The sequence below is a fragment of the Lethenteron reissneri genome, chromosome 24, assembly GCF_015708825.2.
Source record: "Lethenteron reissneri isolate LAM-NWPU_2019-01 chromosome 24, ASM1570882v1, whole genome shotgun sequence".
NCBI lineage: Eukaryota > Metazoa > Chordata > Hyperoartia > Petromyzontiformes > Petromyzontidae > Lethenteron > Lethenteron reissneri.
The window spans coordinates 7,363,938-7,379,389 of NC_083802.1; the positions used below are offsets into that span (position 1 = coordinate 7,363,938).

General features: G+C 45.8%; 1 protein-coding gene across 1 annotated transcript in view; it reads right to left on the minus strand.

Moving 5' to 3' along the window:
• Positions 1-7,990, minus strand: part of LOC133346480 (semaphorin-4A-like) — a 74,595-nt gene extending 66,605 nt beyond the window's left edge. Inside the window, 1 exon segment of the mRNA XM_061558091.1 lies at positions 7,723-7,990. The gene's annotated coding sequence lies outside the window, so the exon portion shown is untranslated.
• Positions 7,991-15,452: the final 7,462 nt, after the last annotated feature.

The following is a 15,452-nucleotide window of genomic DNA, read 5'->3' on the forward strand; positions in this document are numbered from 1 at the left end:
GCAAGGAGGAGGAAGGGGGGGATTTTTGAAACTTGCCAAACATTTAACCTCACAAAGGCTAAGCGTTAATTGTAACAGAACAGAGATCTTATCCATCGTAACGCGAGGATTGCGCACCGTAGGTTGGGGGATGGGATGGGAGGAGGTCACAGTGCAGTTTGTGGCGGTGCTACAGCAGCAGGAGGTGACGGAGCAAGCTGCCCCTGGCCGCTGCGCGTCGCTCCGAGTTCATAAGCAGGGGGCGTGCGAATTTCCGCACCTGCGACACCCGTTCCGTGTCCATCAGCTGCCAATTCCTACAGCTCCCCCCGCCGTCATCGTCTCCCCCCCCCCCCCCCCGCCGAGCTACTGAGTTGTCCGTGCAGAAATTCAGACGCCGCGTCCCATATGCGGCCAGGTGTTTGTTTTGCCTATTTCGTGTTTTTACAAACAGGTCAACGGGGCCGAAACAACAACAATTAATCATTGCACGCTCGCAGGATTGGCCCCGTTATGTTCCTACAAGGGTCGCTATCAACAAGTGTTGGCATTTTGTTGTTGTTAGTAGAAGCCACCTGCTTTCCCGATAATACATTTCGGTAAAAAAATGTGCTTGACTCGGAACCAAGCGTGAGCCCACTCGTGCACTAACGTGGCAAGGGAGACTGACATAACGATACTAAAAGTTAAAAGTCTCCTGAGTATTCTTCTTGGTTCTTTCGGTAAAGTCACGTAAAAGGGAAATGATAAAATAATAAAAAATAAAACATAATAAAATACAATTCTCACGACGTTTCGGCCACAACACAAGCAGCCGTCCTCAGGTGAAGAACAGGTGTGTCGGAAAGACAGCGTCTGAATGAGTGTCTGCAAGGCTCAAATGAGCATTGCACAATACTATATGTATTAACTATACATTCTTATTTTACCAGGTAAAGCCCACTGAGCTATATAGATATTTTTCAGAAGTGACCTGTTCACAAATGATAGCTCAAATGAAGTGGCTTATCACGTGGAAATGTGTAGCAGCCAAATAACCCTTTGGTGGTTGTCAGTCCGTAGTGAAAATGTCAAAGTCCCTTGGCAGGGGCCAGTCTCATCTTGTTGTTTTGCTCATGCTTGTTCAGGCAGGAAACCCTCAGCTCGTCTCAAGTCAAGGTTTCGGAGTCAGGTGCAATGTTGCTTTGTGTAACCACAATCGAGTACCATAATTTCCAGATACATTTGTATCAGCATTGGAATGTTTTGCCAACAACATTTACATCTTCTTGGTTCTTTCGGTAAAGTCACGTAGAAGGAAAATAATATTATTTTTTTTCTTGGTTCTTTCGGTAAAGTCACGTGACTTTACCGAAAGAACCAAGAAGATGAATCCCTGCAGTCACGAAAGCTTTAAATCGAAATTTAACATTTACATCGTTTGTTTTTATATATATGGGAGGTTGATTGGAGAACCCGGGGTTAACCCATGCAGAGCAGGCGAAGATACAAACTCCAGGAATCGATCCCCAGGAGCGTTGATGTCGTGAGGCACAGGGCCTTTAACGGCCAAACCTGCACGCTGATTTGCCAAATAATTTCACAACCCCGCGACCGGAATTAACCTCTGTGCAATGTGGCCCAGTGTAAAGCGTGCGATGATTGAATTCGTAAATCGAACACATTGGAAACGGTTCGCTTGGCAGAAATACGAATCTTCTTGGTTCTTTCGGTAAAGTCACGTAGAAGGGAAATATTAAAATAATAGAAATAAAAAGAATATAAAAAATTATTTCATTATTATTTTATTATTTCCCTTCTACGTGACTTTACCGAAAGAACCAAGAAGATGAATCCCTGCAGTCACGAAAGCTTTAAATAGAAATACGAATGTTAAAGTTACCTTCGCTCATAAATACATGTGCAAGGTTGTAACAAGGGTGTTCGTTAATATTAGCACAAAGCAAATGCAGGCTACGAGTCATCGTGAGAAACTCACTGGAGTGCCAAAAATGCCACATGCATGCAACGCTACTGACATGAGATCCCTGATTTTTACACTTTTTTTACGATGTATGTCTGTAACCCCAAGGGGGGCGGGGTCGATAATTCTCATAAAAATCATTCATAATCAACGTTTTTGGGTTTAGATCGCATTATTTATAAATGTGTCGTAACCCTCCACCACCCGACACGGCCAATCAGTAAAAAAGTGTCACGTTGACAAAAGACAAAATAGTTCACTGCTTTAGCCCACCGGTGTGTTGAAGCGCGAAACCACAACATTTACAATTTGAGTAGTACGACGTTTCGCTGGTAATTGCAACCAGCATCATCGGGCAATTCGCCAGAATGGTGAGGCTCTGCTGTGTCTCCCGCTCTTATATTGAGCAGCAGCAGGGTGACGTCATCATTAACTCATTAACTCATCGCGAAAGCCGACGTGTTAAACTGAAAAATCATTCAGTCTGAACAAAACCTTCAAACAAAGTTGTGTTGCTATTAGGGACTTACCCTATACAAAGCCGGTCAAATCGGTTGCTCAAACATCGGTAATCCTGGCCCAGCCGTCAGCGGTAGCGCATTGCTTCCCCAAGCAGCGGCCGTCGGGTTTCAATTTGATTCGATTATAATCGATGCTTTCGTTGTTGTTGTTGTTGTGATACTGCGGTGAATGGTATAGCGCCTCTAGTGGCTGTAGAGATCACGTGAAGTAATGAGATAACGTGATTTAAAAAAAACGGTGTTTTTACGTGCTGTGGACAAGGGCCAATCGGTCTAAACGAGCGCGTACGTAGATGCGCGACGTTCTTGACGAACGTGGTGAGATTTGCACTTACACGCGAAGTACACGAATCGAAAAAAACAACAGCTCTTACATATTCTTGGTTCTTTCGGTAAAGTCACGTAAAAGGGAAATAATAAAATAATAAAAATACAACAATAAAATTCTCACGACGTTTCGATTGCAACACAAGCAATCATCATCAGGTGTGAAAACCACAGCAAGAAAATTTTTGAAAAAAAGTATTTCCCTTCTACGTGACTTTACCAAAAGAACCAAGAATATGAATCCCTGCATTCACGAAAGCTTTAAATCGAAATTTAACAGCTCTTACACTTCGTTGAGCCGTCGTTTGCGGGCGGGTCCCCTTCTTAAAAATAAGCTAATAGCTCAGTGGGCTTTACCTGGTATCTACTACGTCACTTTACCGAAAGACCCAAAGAATATACAAATATATTAGAATTTTTTTTGTGATTTGTTTACCTTTTCGATACTTTGCACTCCTATCGTGTTTTGTGTTGTTTCTTGTCGTTACTTTCTGACCCGCCCCTACTGGAAATTTGTGGAGAAAAGAGCTTTATAGCTCATCGGATTCCTCCTGCAGTATAAACAAAGATTCTGATTCAGATTTTAGTTTGAATCGATGACTAAAGTCATTGTTCTACCCCTGTTATTTTTAACGTGCGCGTTTGTTTGTTTTTTGCACGCACCGCCGTCTTTGCCTACGTGCTTCACCTAAGTCGGCTCTCGCTCGCCGTCGAAGTGTTTTTGACATTGGCTGTAAATAGAAGTCCCCATCACCGAGCCGATGTTGACAGTGGAGAAGCAGAGAAGTGTCCCACGTGACGACGCTCAGAGGGCCGGCACTATACGGCGATTGTAGAGTGCCGAGGCAACGAACAAAAAAGTTATTACAGAGATTTTCATTAATTTCCTGCGCTCGAGACTTCCAAGAAATCCCAGTGATGGATGGAGTGAGCGAGCGGTGTATAACAGGCATGGTACTGTACATTGTGCAGTTTCGCACACTCGGGGCATCGGTGTTAAAAAAAATAAACTCCTCTCCAGAGGAAAATGGGTGGTGTGTGGATGTGTTTTTTAATATTCCTGTGCATTTGCCAGGATCACCAGACAGCCTGCTTCGTGAAAGCACCCATTCTGTAATTAATAGCAATAATAAAAACCAGTCAAACAGTCAAAGCGCCTTCCCGCTTAACCCTCTTGCACAATAATTATTCAAAGACCAAACCTAAAAGAAATGTTGTTTTAGTTTAATGTGAATTTTAGGACTCAAAGGGAACTCTCATAAAAAAATGTGTTGAAAATATTCAATGTGGTTTTACAGAAGCCGTATTAATAACAGACGCGGACTTGATGTGCGAAAGGGTTAAAGTGAGTACCGTACAGGATGGTGATAATTTCTGTAGGTTGTGAGCCAGTGGGTGGAAAATCCACACATCCCCAAGCTGAGGCCATTCCCTCCAAGAGAACAAACACCGTTGACATCCCAGGAAGTGCTACTCATTTTATTGACCAGAACAGTGATTATAGGCTGAGTGAGCGCACCAGCAAGAGTTGAATGTTTTGCAACCCTTCCGACTGTTAACCATTGCACTTCACCAACAGTGCCAGCCAACGTAGCATATGATGACAATAATGAAGTCCTTTATTTGTCCATGAAAGCCTCACTGAAACTCAATGCTTTATCAGGAGGGGTCGTGCATTGTGATGTTTGGCCAGTTCGTTTTAAAAGGAGCGTTTTGCATGTGGGAAGAAAGCAGAGTACCCAGAAAGAGAGAAAAACCCCTCCTCGCATATGAATTTGGATAATGCCCCAATGTCTGCACGGAGAGATCACAGACTCACTTTCTGTACAGACATCGTCTTATACAGAATAACCCATCCCTCAGGAATGTGATTTAAAATATGTATACTTTCGTAAAAAATAAACCTCTACATTCCGTCCGAAAACAAGAGCTGTGGATCAAAGTAAAACACTGAACTTTTGAGACAAAAGGTGAAACGATAATATACAGACACTGAGACACCTTTTGCCAATACGGGGACATGCTGCTATACAAACACAACCTTCAGATTATTTTAACAGCTGCCTGAAATCTCCATCGTTCTTAAGCACCTACAGTTTATATAGTAGGAACTGCGGGCAATAGACACTGCCGGAGCTTCAAAGAACTCCACAGAGTTGCGACAGATGTTTATAACGCAGTGGCAAATACCAATTAAACGGAGCCAGTGCCAGTCTTGTGTAGCCCGTGCCATTTGCGCAATTAGTGAGCAAACTGTTGTGTGACGAGAGTAGGCACAGGTCGAGGAATTCCAACAGCACTTTAGCTTCCACGTTGTCTGTGTTTGATGTTCTTTGTACGCGGCGTTTGTTTACAGCTTCTAAGCGGACAATCCCAATTCATTTTCACAATTGCCTACCTGAGTAGCAACAGCAGCAGCAGCAGCAGCAGTACCATGGTTGGGACGTAATTGAACAAACATTTAAATGTATGCAGGATTTATATTTTCATTACACGATAATGCATTGACCCACTTCACCGTCGAATGGACTATGAAAGTAATGTCCGACAAATAATCGAGTGCAGTGTTTGGCATGCCCTCCGAGAATTGAACCATGCGCGTGCTGGCTGACAGTTCAGCTTGCCGTCTCGTTATGCGGCACTTTTGGTTACGACTCGGCACCCCGCGAGTATAAAGCTAACAAATAAAAACGCCACGTTAAAAACACGAGAAGTTGATAATTGGTTCTTTACCCTTCTATCTGGTAAGAGTTATGTTCTTTTGTTTGTATTATGACTGCAGGTATTGCGGTCTATGCAAACATGACTCCTTGTAAAAATGTGTCAGTTTTGTTGCCAGATAGAAGGGTAAAGAACCAATTATCATATTTTTACTGGCAAATGAGGTTCCCATAGTGAACACTAGAAGTTGTCAGCGGAAAAGCACTGGTTTCAAAGATCTGACTGCTGCCAAACGGACGAGTGTACGTGTGCAGTAATTACTACACTTGTTTTTCAAGTAACCAGGTAAGGCCCCCTGAGCTATTTAGCTCTTTTTCAGAAGCGACCTGGCCACAAATGAGAGCTCAACGAAGTGGCTTCGACGCGGGGGACCACTGCAAAATCTGTAGCGCAAACCCGCAACTCGGACCCCACACTCTGAACACAAAATCAACGCCGCGAACGGAGACTAATGAATGAGCCGCACTTCACGTTGCGGTGGGGTCATGCGAGGAATGCGAACCGCGTAACCAAAGGTCTGCAAGCAAAAAGAAGAGAGCACTGGCAATTTGAATATTTCTTAACCCCCCCCACCCCCACCAGACACAACGTTCACTACCGCCCCACTCCGACCGTGCAAAACTGTTCTGTCAGTCATAAACAATGCGGCTCTTTCCGAAAGAAAGTCGGTATTCTTTCACTTTCACCCGTAGCGCTGCGCAATTCGGAGCCCCGCGGCTACATCCTCCTGCACGCAGGAACGCGGAATTTATTTCACTCTGCGCTGACGACCGCAGCGGTCACCTCGGTGCGTGTGCTGGAGGTCTGCGCGAGATGCAACGATGCACGGATTGCATACTCGCGCAGAGACCAGAATGGAAGGCGAGTTTGTGTGTGTTTGTATGTGTATGTGTGTGCTTGTATGTGTATTGGTGGGGAGCGGTAGTGTAGCGGTCAGCACGCTGCGCTATGAAACCGGAGACCCGAGTTCGATTCCCCTTCTCAGTGGCGATTATCTGAGCCGGTGCTGGGCCTCCCCTAGGTCGACTCAGCCTCAAATGAGTACCTGGTGCGGTGTGTAAACATCGCCACTGGGGAGACAAAGGCGGTCGGGCGTGGTGCTGGCCACCCACCCCCTCGTGTACTGTTCCGGCCTTCATAAGTGCTCGCTAACAGCACTTGCCCCTACAGTCTGTCACAGGCTATACGGGGGAACTTTGTCTTTTGTGTGTGAAAGCAATTGTGATGAGAAGAGTGGGATAAGAAATAAATACGAGTTATGGCACGTGCCTTTTCCCATCTGAGCACGCAACAAAACAAATGACCGCTGCCTTTCAAAAGGCGGCTTCTATTCCAATGAACCCAAGCCCGTCATCATCTCGGAGGTTGTAAACACGTGTACGCGACACTCGGGGAAGAGGTGCATGAGGTCTCGTCACAGAGCTCGATTTAGACCGGTGGTTCTTAAACCTTTACTGCAGCCTTGCAACCCTTTGGTTGTCAATCGTTACAAAAATAAATACATCGGCGTTTGATGAAACAAGGTGGTTTGTACTTACGTGCCCGTTCTTTATTTGTGTTTTTTTCGATGATTATTTACCGCCTGAAAAAAAATCTGGCATGTTTCGCACCCGCAGAAAGGGCACCTCGCACCCGCATGGGGTGCGTGCCCCCCAGCTTAATAATAAGAAGTAGAAGCACTGCTTTAGACGAAAGAGTTGCGCAAACACACCGCGGTAGTCCGCATTCGTCACGGTTCCACGTGTTCCGCCGTCCGTTGAGTTCACAACAACCGTCGCGCTCAGCAGGCGCATGGAAGCGACTCGCTCTCTCGCTCTCTCTCCACCTGCTCCTCCGAATCCGTGCAACGCGCGCGCAGCAAGGGAGCGAGCGCGCTGGGAGCCCATCGGGAGGACGCTTTGCAGTCCACGTGCTGCCTCTTACTCTGCGATGATACACGGGATGTGGGTGGTGGTGGTGGTGGTGGAGGGCACGTGCCGGCAAAACCACGCCGAACGAAGCCACCCTCCCAAACAAAAACTCCCCCCCCCCCCACCTCCGCTTCTTTTCAAACGCGAATTCGCGACCAACACGGAGCGCGCGCTGCGACGTTCACCGCATCGCCGAACACGTGGAGCCTCGTGCTCGCGTGTGATGCAACTGAACCGGCGGACCCCCCCCCCCCCCCACACACACCTCCCCCCCTCTCCCCGAGGTCTCCGCACGTGTTACCTTTCGCTCAGCGCGTTCTCCATCGCCGTCGGCGTCCGCTGCGGAGTCATCGTGGGGACGCGCGCCGAATGAACGCGAGAGCGCGTGCGGTTCTCTCTCTCTCCGTGCGAGAAGGGGGCGAGAGAGACTTGGTCGTTGTTGCGGCTCTCACGAGCGGCACTTTCTCCACCCCCCCCCCCACCACCACCAGCAGCAGCACTCACCCTCCCAAGCTACAAGCAGCCGAGAGGAGGTTTCGGAGCGAGGCAGCACAATGGAGGTTGCCAGGGCTGAGCCGTGACCGTTTGTGAGTGCGACCCCCGGGAGCATTGTCAGAGCGCCCAATCACCCCCCGCCACCCCCTGCCCGCATCGCCCTGTCACACACAGCCCCACACACCAGGGTTCTACCCAGCCCCCTTCTCACACTCGCTCCACTCCTCCTCCTACCCCCCACTCCCGTCTCTCCCCCCAGTGAATGCTAATCCACGCACACACGCAGTGGCCCCTCTCCTCTCCCCCTACCCCCCTCTTTCCACCTCTCGAGCATAGAAGCGGTGGCTACGGACCCCTGCACCCACCACGCATGATGCATCAGAAGGAGGTTTTTTTTCGCTGCGATGTGGCGCTACACCCACTGGGCTGCTGGGCTCTCTCCCGTCCCGGGCTGCTGCTCCGGGCTCTTGCTGCAAGGTCACGAGGGCTCTGCAACAATGGTTTTGGTTGAAAAGTAACACTGCGATCGTGGCACGCAGCTATGTTCTATCCACTGCTGCATGAAAGCCTCCCCCTCCATTTCACTGCTGCTGCTGCTGCACCATCAGCTCGTTCCAGCGCTCCATCTCTGCGCTGGTCATCCTTGTGGGTTTGTTCCCACAATTGAAATTAAGAGCAGCGCATCATTATGGTACGTCCCGTTGTTCACCCGCTCACGGATGCTAGAAGCATCGCCGCGCCCTTTTGACAGCGGCGGTCGTTTGGCCATACTTCACCACGCCGGTCCAGTGTGGGTTTGTGAGATGGGGGTGGGGGAGGGGCGGGGAACAAGTTCTAATATCACTCACTTTATTTAACTTATATAATTTATTAGAACCTATGTAATGTATTTATTTAATGGGCGCCAAGGTGGTGGTGAGACGCTATCTTCCCCGCCTGGCATGCAGGAGGACCAGGGGTTTGATCCCGACCCTGACGCCTGCTGCTGTATATTTGGAGTTTGCGTGTCTCTCTCTCCCCGTGGTCGCGTGGATTTTTTAAAATCTCCGGGTCCTCCGGTTTTGTCCTCCACATGTATAAACATGCGTTTAGACTATTTAGTAAATTTTGCTGCTATAAATGTGCAAATGATAAGCCACTTTGTCGAACTATCGTTTATGGCCAGGTCGCTTTTGAAAAATAAGTTAACACCTCCGTGGGCTTTGTCTGGCAGGATGGACACGGTTTAGTTTCAATCGCGTGTGTTGTTGTAACGTTCTTACCCGCCCCGACTGGATATCTGTGAGAAAGGGCTTCGTAGCTCATCGGACTCCTCCAGTCTAAATACATCTTCTGATTGCGATATCAGCCGTGGCCGGGAAATAAATCTCAGATCGAGGTGCTCACAGCACTCCACTCAGTCATGTTTAGGGCAATGGCTGCATGAAGAAGGCCCATTACCCGAAACGTCATCTATTATAGATTTTAGTTTTCCTTCTTTCAAAACAGTGTTATTTACAATTGTCTTGAGGATCTACCGATCGAGAATCGCTCAGTGTGGCCGCTTTCGAAATGTGTGTCTACCCAGCTCTAAATCATCTTTAAAAGTATATTCCTTTACGGCACTGTATTTCACGATGAAATCATCAAATTGCTATTTATTATTCAACAGTGATTTATGTTTGCACAATGATTGGGATTTCTCACGTGACACCGGTTATTTACTCCATCGCTGTGCTTTCATTTTATTTGTTTGGTTGTTGTCATTTTAATGACCCCAATCACTCGTTAAGCCTTATCCTGGTCTCTTGATGTCCATCTGAACATCTGTGAAAAAGAGCTTCATAGTTCATCGGATTCCTCCAGTTTAAATAAAGATTCTGATTCTTGAATGCTCACCCGGTTAAACAATATAAATTGAACGCATCACTGTATGGGTAATACGTGCTTGATGGTATGCAATTATAGCTTAGAGAAAAACAATTAGGTGATTATCACAGAAAATAGCCTTAATGCGTAAATTAAAGGCAATTTCAAAACAATGCAAAAACCACAGGCTAAAACTGAACGAAAACAATTTTTTTTATTTCACCAGACAAATCCCACTGAGCTATAGAGCTCTTTCAGAAGCCATCTGGCCACAAATGATAGCTCAACGAAGTGGCTTATGACGTGGAAATCTATAGCTGCCAAATACGCTACATATTTCTGCAAAAGCAATAGAAGGTTGATGATTTTTTTACGTGCACAGTATTCACTCACTTTCGAAGAGATACCAACTTACTCAGAGGTGCAAGAAGGAACCACGGACAAGTGGGAAGACAGCCACACGGTGAGCCGGTGCCAAACTACCCCCAAGCTCTGTGATCCTATATATATGAAGGCGTTATCAGCCAATTAGCAGGTGTTTGTTTACATGTGGGAGGAAACTGGAGCACCCGGGGAAAAGTCACGCACACGACGGGGTAACACGCTATCCCGTATAGATGGAACAGGTGTAGTGCACATTTGCTGCACCACCGTTCTCCTGGCAAGCCAGGGTATGTGACACCTCGACGCTCACGGGAACAGACATTTGTGTGATCGACCAACCCTCGTCTCTACCGTGATGGATTACAGGCGTGCGCCACCACCGGCTGAATTTGTCGCGCTGAAGGATATGAGATGTGCGTGTACGGTACATGTTTTATACAGGTAGCTTGTTGCATCGTGAAACTGTGAGAGATGCGATAGCTTGGGGTGACCTTCACCCAGCCGTGGATAGATCACGGCCGGTGATGATGATAAGTTAGAATTGTGAGCATAAAACAACGTCAATGATTGCAGCAAATGAACACAAGTGGACGTCATTAACCATTTGGTCAATTGCCAATTACGTTTTCGTCAAACAAAATGAAGGAAGTTGTGTGACGAAAATGAGGCATCGTTTCGCAACTTGGAGCCTGGTGTCACAATGGGGTCAGCCACGGAAGGTGACTGTCCCACAGCACTAATTGCAGTGTCACTCGTAGCTAGCTATCTCTGAGCAAAAGTCATTGGTCTGTAAGGAGCTAAGTCCGGTACATTTATAACTAGGACGCAATAGCGTAAAGAGGGTCATTGCCTGTACGATCGGCAGTTCACGAGCAGTGATTCAAGAAAACCTCACGGATGATGAGACATTGTATGTCGAAACCAATCCAGACTTTGCTTGTCTTGAAACAATCCTGCTGAAATGATGTCACTCCCAGACGGTCGTGCAGTTGACGGGATGTGTAATAAATAAATACATAAATGTGCTTTCGTGGGGAAGGATATGCGAATAATACATTGACCACTTGTTTATTTTGTTAAGAACTTCCGCAACTGTTAGAAACTGGGTTATCACGAGTGTTCCTTACTGTGCAAAGAGTGGAGCACCACGTGTCCATCGCATTACACGAATTTATGCTGAATATCAGGTCACGTGACATTTACAGTTTCTCAAGACGCTTTAGAGGTTGGCACTTATGAGGAAGCTCGTAATCTTGAGTGGATGAGCAAGACTCATCGACAGGTACGCGGATCTGCTGGTCCAATGGCTCAATATTTCCCTTAAGCCTTATCAGTGCGCGATGACTCGATACAAAAAAAAAACATTGTTTGGTGACACTGCTGCGTTGGCAGTGGTGCCACTAAGCACGACTGCATTGAGGTTGAACTTCTTTCGCACCGTACGTAGCAAAGCGCGCTACTCGGAGGTGCGGGGAAAGGACAGCAGACTAAACAATTAATAAATAAGCTGAACACACTCGTCAACGACACCGCCTCTAAAGAAAACATGTAATTAGTGATGTCTCAGGCAATGGCTCTTCTGTGATATGGAGGGCCATTGCCCGAAACGTCATCAATTATATATTTAGTTGTAATCTTAAAAGGCAGTGTTGTTGACGAGTGTGTTGAGTTTTTCGATGGAAAAAAACCCATCTGAATTAGAGCGTTATTAAATTGAAAAATTAAGCAGCAACATGTGAGATGTATGTGTCCTGTGATCTAAACATTGTATCACATGACCGTAAAGTCCGTTTCCAATCAATATTGTTTTCTAGCACATGCCCTCCCAATGTGGAAATATTTTAATCAGGAATTCAGTGGACGATGGACTGGGAGAGGTTCTGATGTGACGTGGCCAGCCCCAAAGCCCACGTTTGGGCTTCCCCTTTGGGGAATTATCAAGGAGAATGTTTCACACTTAAGATTGACAAACATTGAGGAACTCGAAAACAGCTGTTACGGAACTGCTTTTAAAGGGAGGGGCCATCATTTCACTCGGAAGAACCTGTGAAGGAGAACTGGGACACGACTCCAGCCACGTGCTAAGCATGAAAAGGCAACAACATGGAGATGTTGGAATTATAGGTTACATTTTCAGGTTTTTTTTCCATGGACCGACAACCCTGTTTCAGATGGTCACTGCGTACAAAGATGGACACCGCATCGCGTACTTTCAGATGCGCTTCTAAGGCCGCCTGGAACGCTCTCTCTTCCGATATTAGGAAGCCGCTGAAGCTATGCACTTTAGAATCTACAATGAAAGCTCAGTTCTATAGAACTGCTTTTTGTGTTTAGTTTGTTGTCTTTCCCCTGCACCTCCCATTAGCGCGGTTGGCTATGTACGGTGTGAAATAAGTTCAACATCCATCCAGTCAAAGATGGGGAATTGGTATTCGTGAAAAGGCGGACTCTATAGTACCTTTGCGAGCACTGCGGTGGGAAAACGCTGCTGTAGGAACACGCACGTGGGCAAACACCAATCCTCGTGACGATGCACTTCTACCCCACAACGGCGCGCGATTCTGTGAATCGTCACGACTTGGGAATGATGATTCGGCAATTTTGCTCACTCTCACAAATACCGCCCCACTTGTATTGCTTGTCATTTATTTAGTTTCCTCCATTAGCCTGGAGGTGACAGCAGAATATTGTCTCACATAGTTTTTCAATTTGTATAAATTATTTTTAAAAATGGTATTCACCATTCCGTGGAACAAGAAATATAACCGTTTTCTATATTATAATTTAATAATTTACAGAATGTTGTCAGCACACTGCCATGTCAGTCAAGGGGTTGTTTGATCATACTTCACTACGCTGGTCAGTGCAGTTTGGTAATGTGCCGGTTCCAATACAACTCCCCACTGATGTTAGCCATGGCTGGAAATCAAACTCAAGTCACCAGGTCCAAAGGGCAATGTGCAAACCACTGCGTCACCCCCCCCCCCCCGCCGCCGCCTAATACATATACATACAAAACTATCTATAATCGTGATAAGCACGCGATGCAGTGCAGGATATTCAATCACAATGCTGACATTGAGGGAAGCGTGAGATGTTGAAGTGTTGTGCTTCAATCTCCGTAATCTCCAACAACAACCAGACTGGGCACCCACAGACCACAATGCCTGCAGGACCTAAGGAAATTCCTCCCTGCTGCCAACAGCTCCAGCAGTTGAAATGCCGTGGTGGGTGTTTAGACTCAGTTGCGGCTCTGTCCCAGGGCCAGAATGCTCGATCAACAAGTAGACTGGCTCACGAGATGTAAACATTAAAATATTTAGCAAAACGTGTTAGCATTCCGCTGCATCTTGCGTTACTATAAGCAGCAATCTCCCGTCTCGGCGCCCTTCGACGCTGATGAGCAACAATAACACGTGCGCTCCAAGCTTAAGAAACCCAATTACAGCGCACGCTTAACGACTATAAACATCTCGTTAGCAAGTGGGTTAAAGTCCAACATTGCTCTGGTTAAGGTCTCGTGCACTCCGCCTCAATTCAGAGCCAAGTCTTGGTCAATTCTTGCCCCTAGTCTAGCGCTTTCAATTAAGGCTGTCTCAAGAAAAATGTTCATTAAAGCTGAGTTTTAATGTTTGTATGTTACCAGCCTCCACGAGTCTCACTCTTAAATTATGGCCAGTTTCTGCACTGATGCTAAGCGTGAATCATGATCAATTTAATGCAGCTTCTCCGCAACAAATGACCACTCACTTATGTAGCTGTAAATGTATTCGATGTCCAAATGATCAGTTACAGTGTTTGGTTCCTTTTAAAATGTCATATATTTTAGGTATGTCCCATGACAGTTTTCTTTTTTAAGAACATTGACACGGTGCTTATTATTTCATCATCAGGCATGCTCAATCCACTGATGGATGAAGGCTTCTCAAGGATTTCTGCCATCTATCATGATCCTGGGATGCAACGATCCACTGAAAACCTGCACGTGAGCTGATTGCATCGCTCAAAACTCAACTATTTTATAGTTTTGTTACCTTTACCAGGTAAGGCCCACTGAGCTATATAGCTCTTTTGCAGAAGCGACCTGGCCACAAATGATAGCTCAACAAAGTGGCTTATCATGTGTAAGTGAATAGCAGCCAAATACTTTAAACGCATGTTGATTCTAAATGTGAATGGAAAAATCGGAAAACGCAGAGAAAAATCCACGCGACCACAGGGAGAGACATGCAAACTCCAAAGATACAGACGTCAGGGTCTGGATTGACCCCACTACCTCCTGTATACCAGGCGAGGAAGTTGATATCTCGCCACCGATATGTCAACTCCTTTCGGGGAATTTTTTGAAGCATAAAAAGGCCACGTTAGCAAACAACAACAACAACAACATGCATAAAGCATTACACACAGTTTCATGAAAATGATGTCTCAGAAATGAAATAAATTGGCAAACATGATTTTTGACTGAAACATTAATTCACCTGCATTGTGTTATATAAAGTCCTAACACGTCAATCCTATTTTCTCTTAAATTACTTTTCATTTTGATTAATGTTTTCATAATGATTTTAAACCACCACTCTGACCAAAGGGGGACAAGGCTTAAAGCTCAAATCTATTAAACAAATCAAATTACACATTTTTAAGTTTTAGATTTGCTAAATTAGGAACAGAGCATTGCAAGTGAGATCAACAAGGCGGTGTAACACAACGTAATCTAATGACGTTTTGGCAGGGATGTGATTACAATGAGATATTATTACAAGTGACTGATTTTTGCATGGGACAAAAGTTTCCGCGGTTCAAAAGTTTACGCAATTGCATTGAGTAAGTCTGATTGCAAATGGCAAGCAGACAGTTTAATGGCCATTGGCTTTGCATTAACGACCTCCAAAGGGATGTGTTGGCCATTTTTCTTAGGTTTTTTCGGTAAAGTCACGTAGGTAAAAAATTTAAATTAATAAAAGTAAAATAAAAATAAAATAAAAATCACGACGTTTCGGAGGCAACACAAGCTTCCGTCTTCAGGTGGAACCGTCACAGCACGATAGCTGTATCAAGTGAGAGAAATTCCAAGAAACAGTATTTGTATATATACTGGTTGAGGGTGGGAGGAGCCAAGATAGGCCCTGGATATTATTGTTGTGAGGTTCGGTGCGGCGTGTTGGCCATTGGCTTTGCAAACAGCGGGCGCTGAACATGCGAGAGGAGAACCTGTATCCTTATTCAGAGAATAACGCCACTAAATGTTTACTTAACAAACTCGCATAATAGCAGCCGCACAACAAACTCTCACGTTGTTAA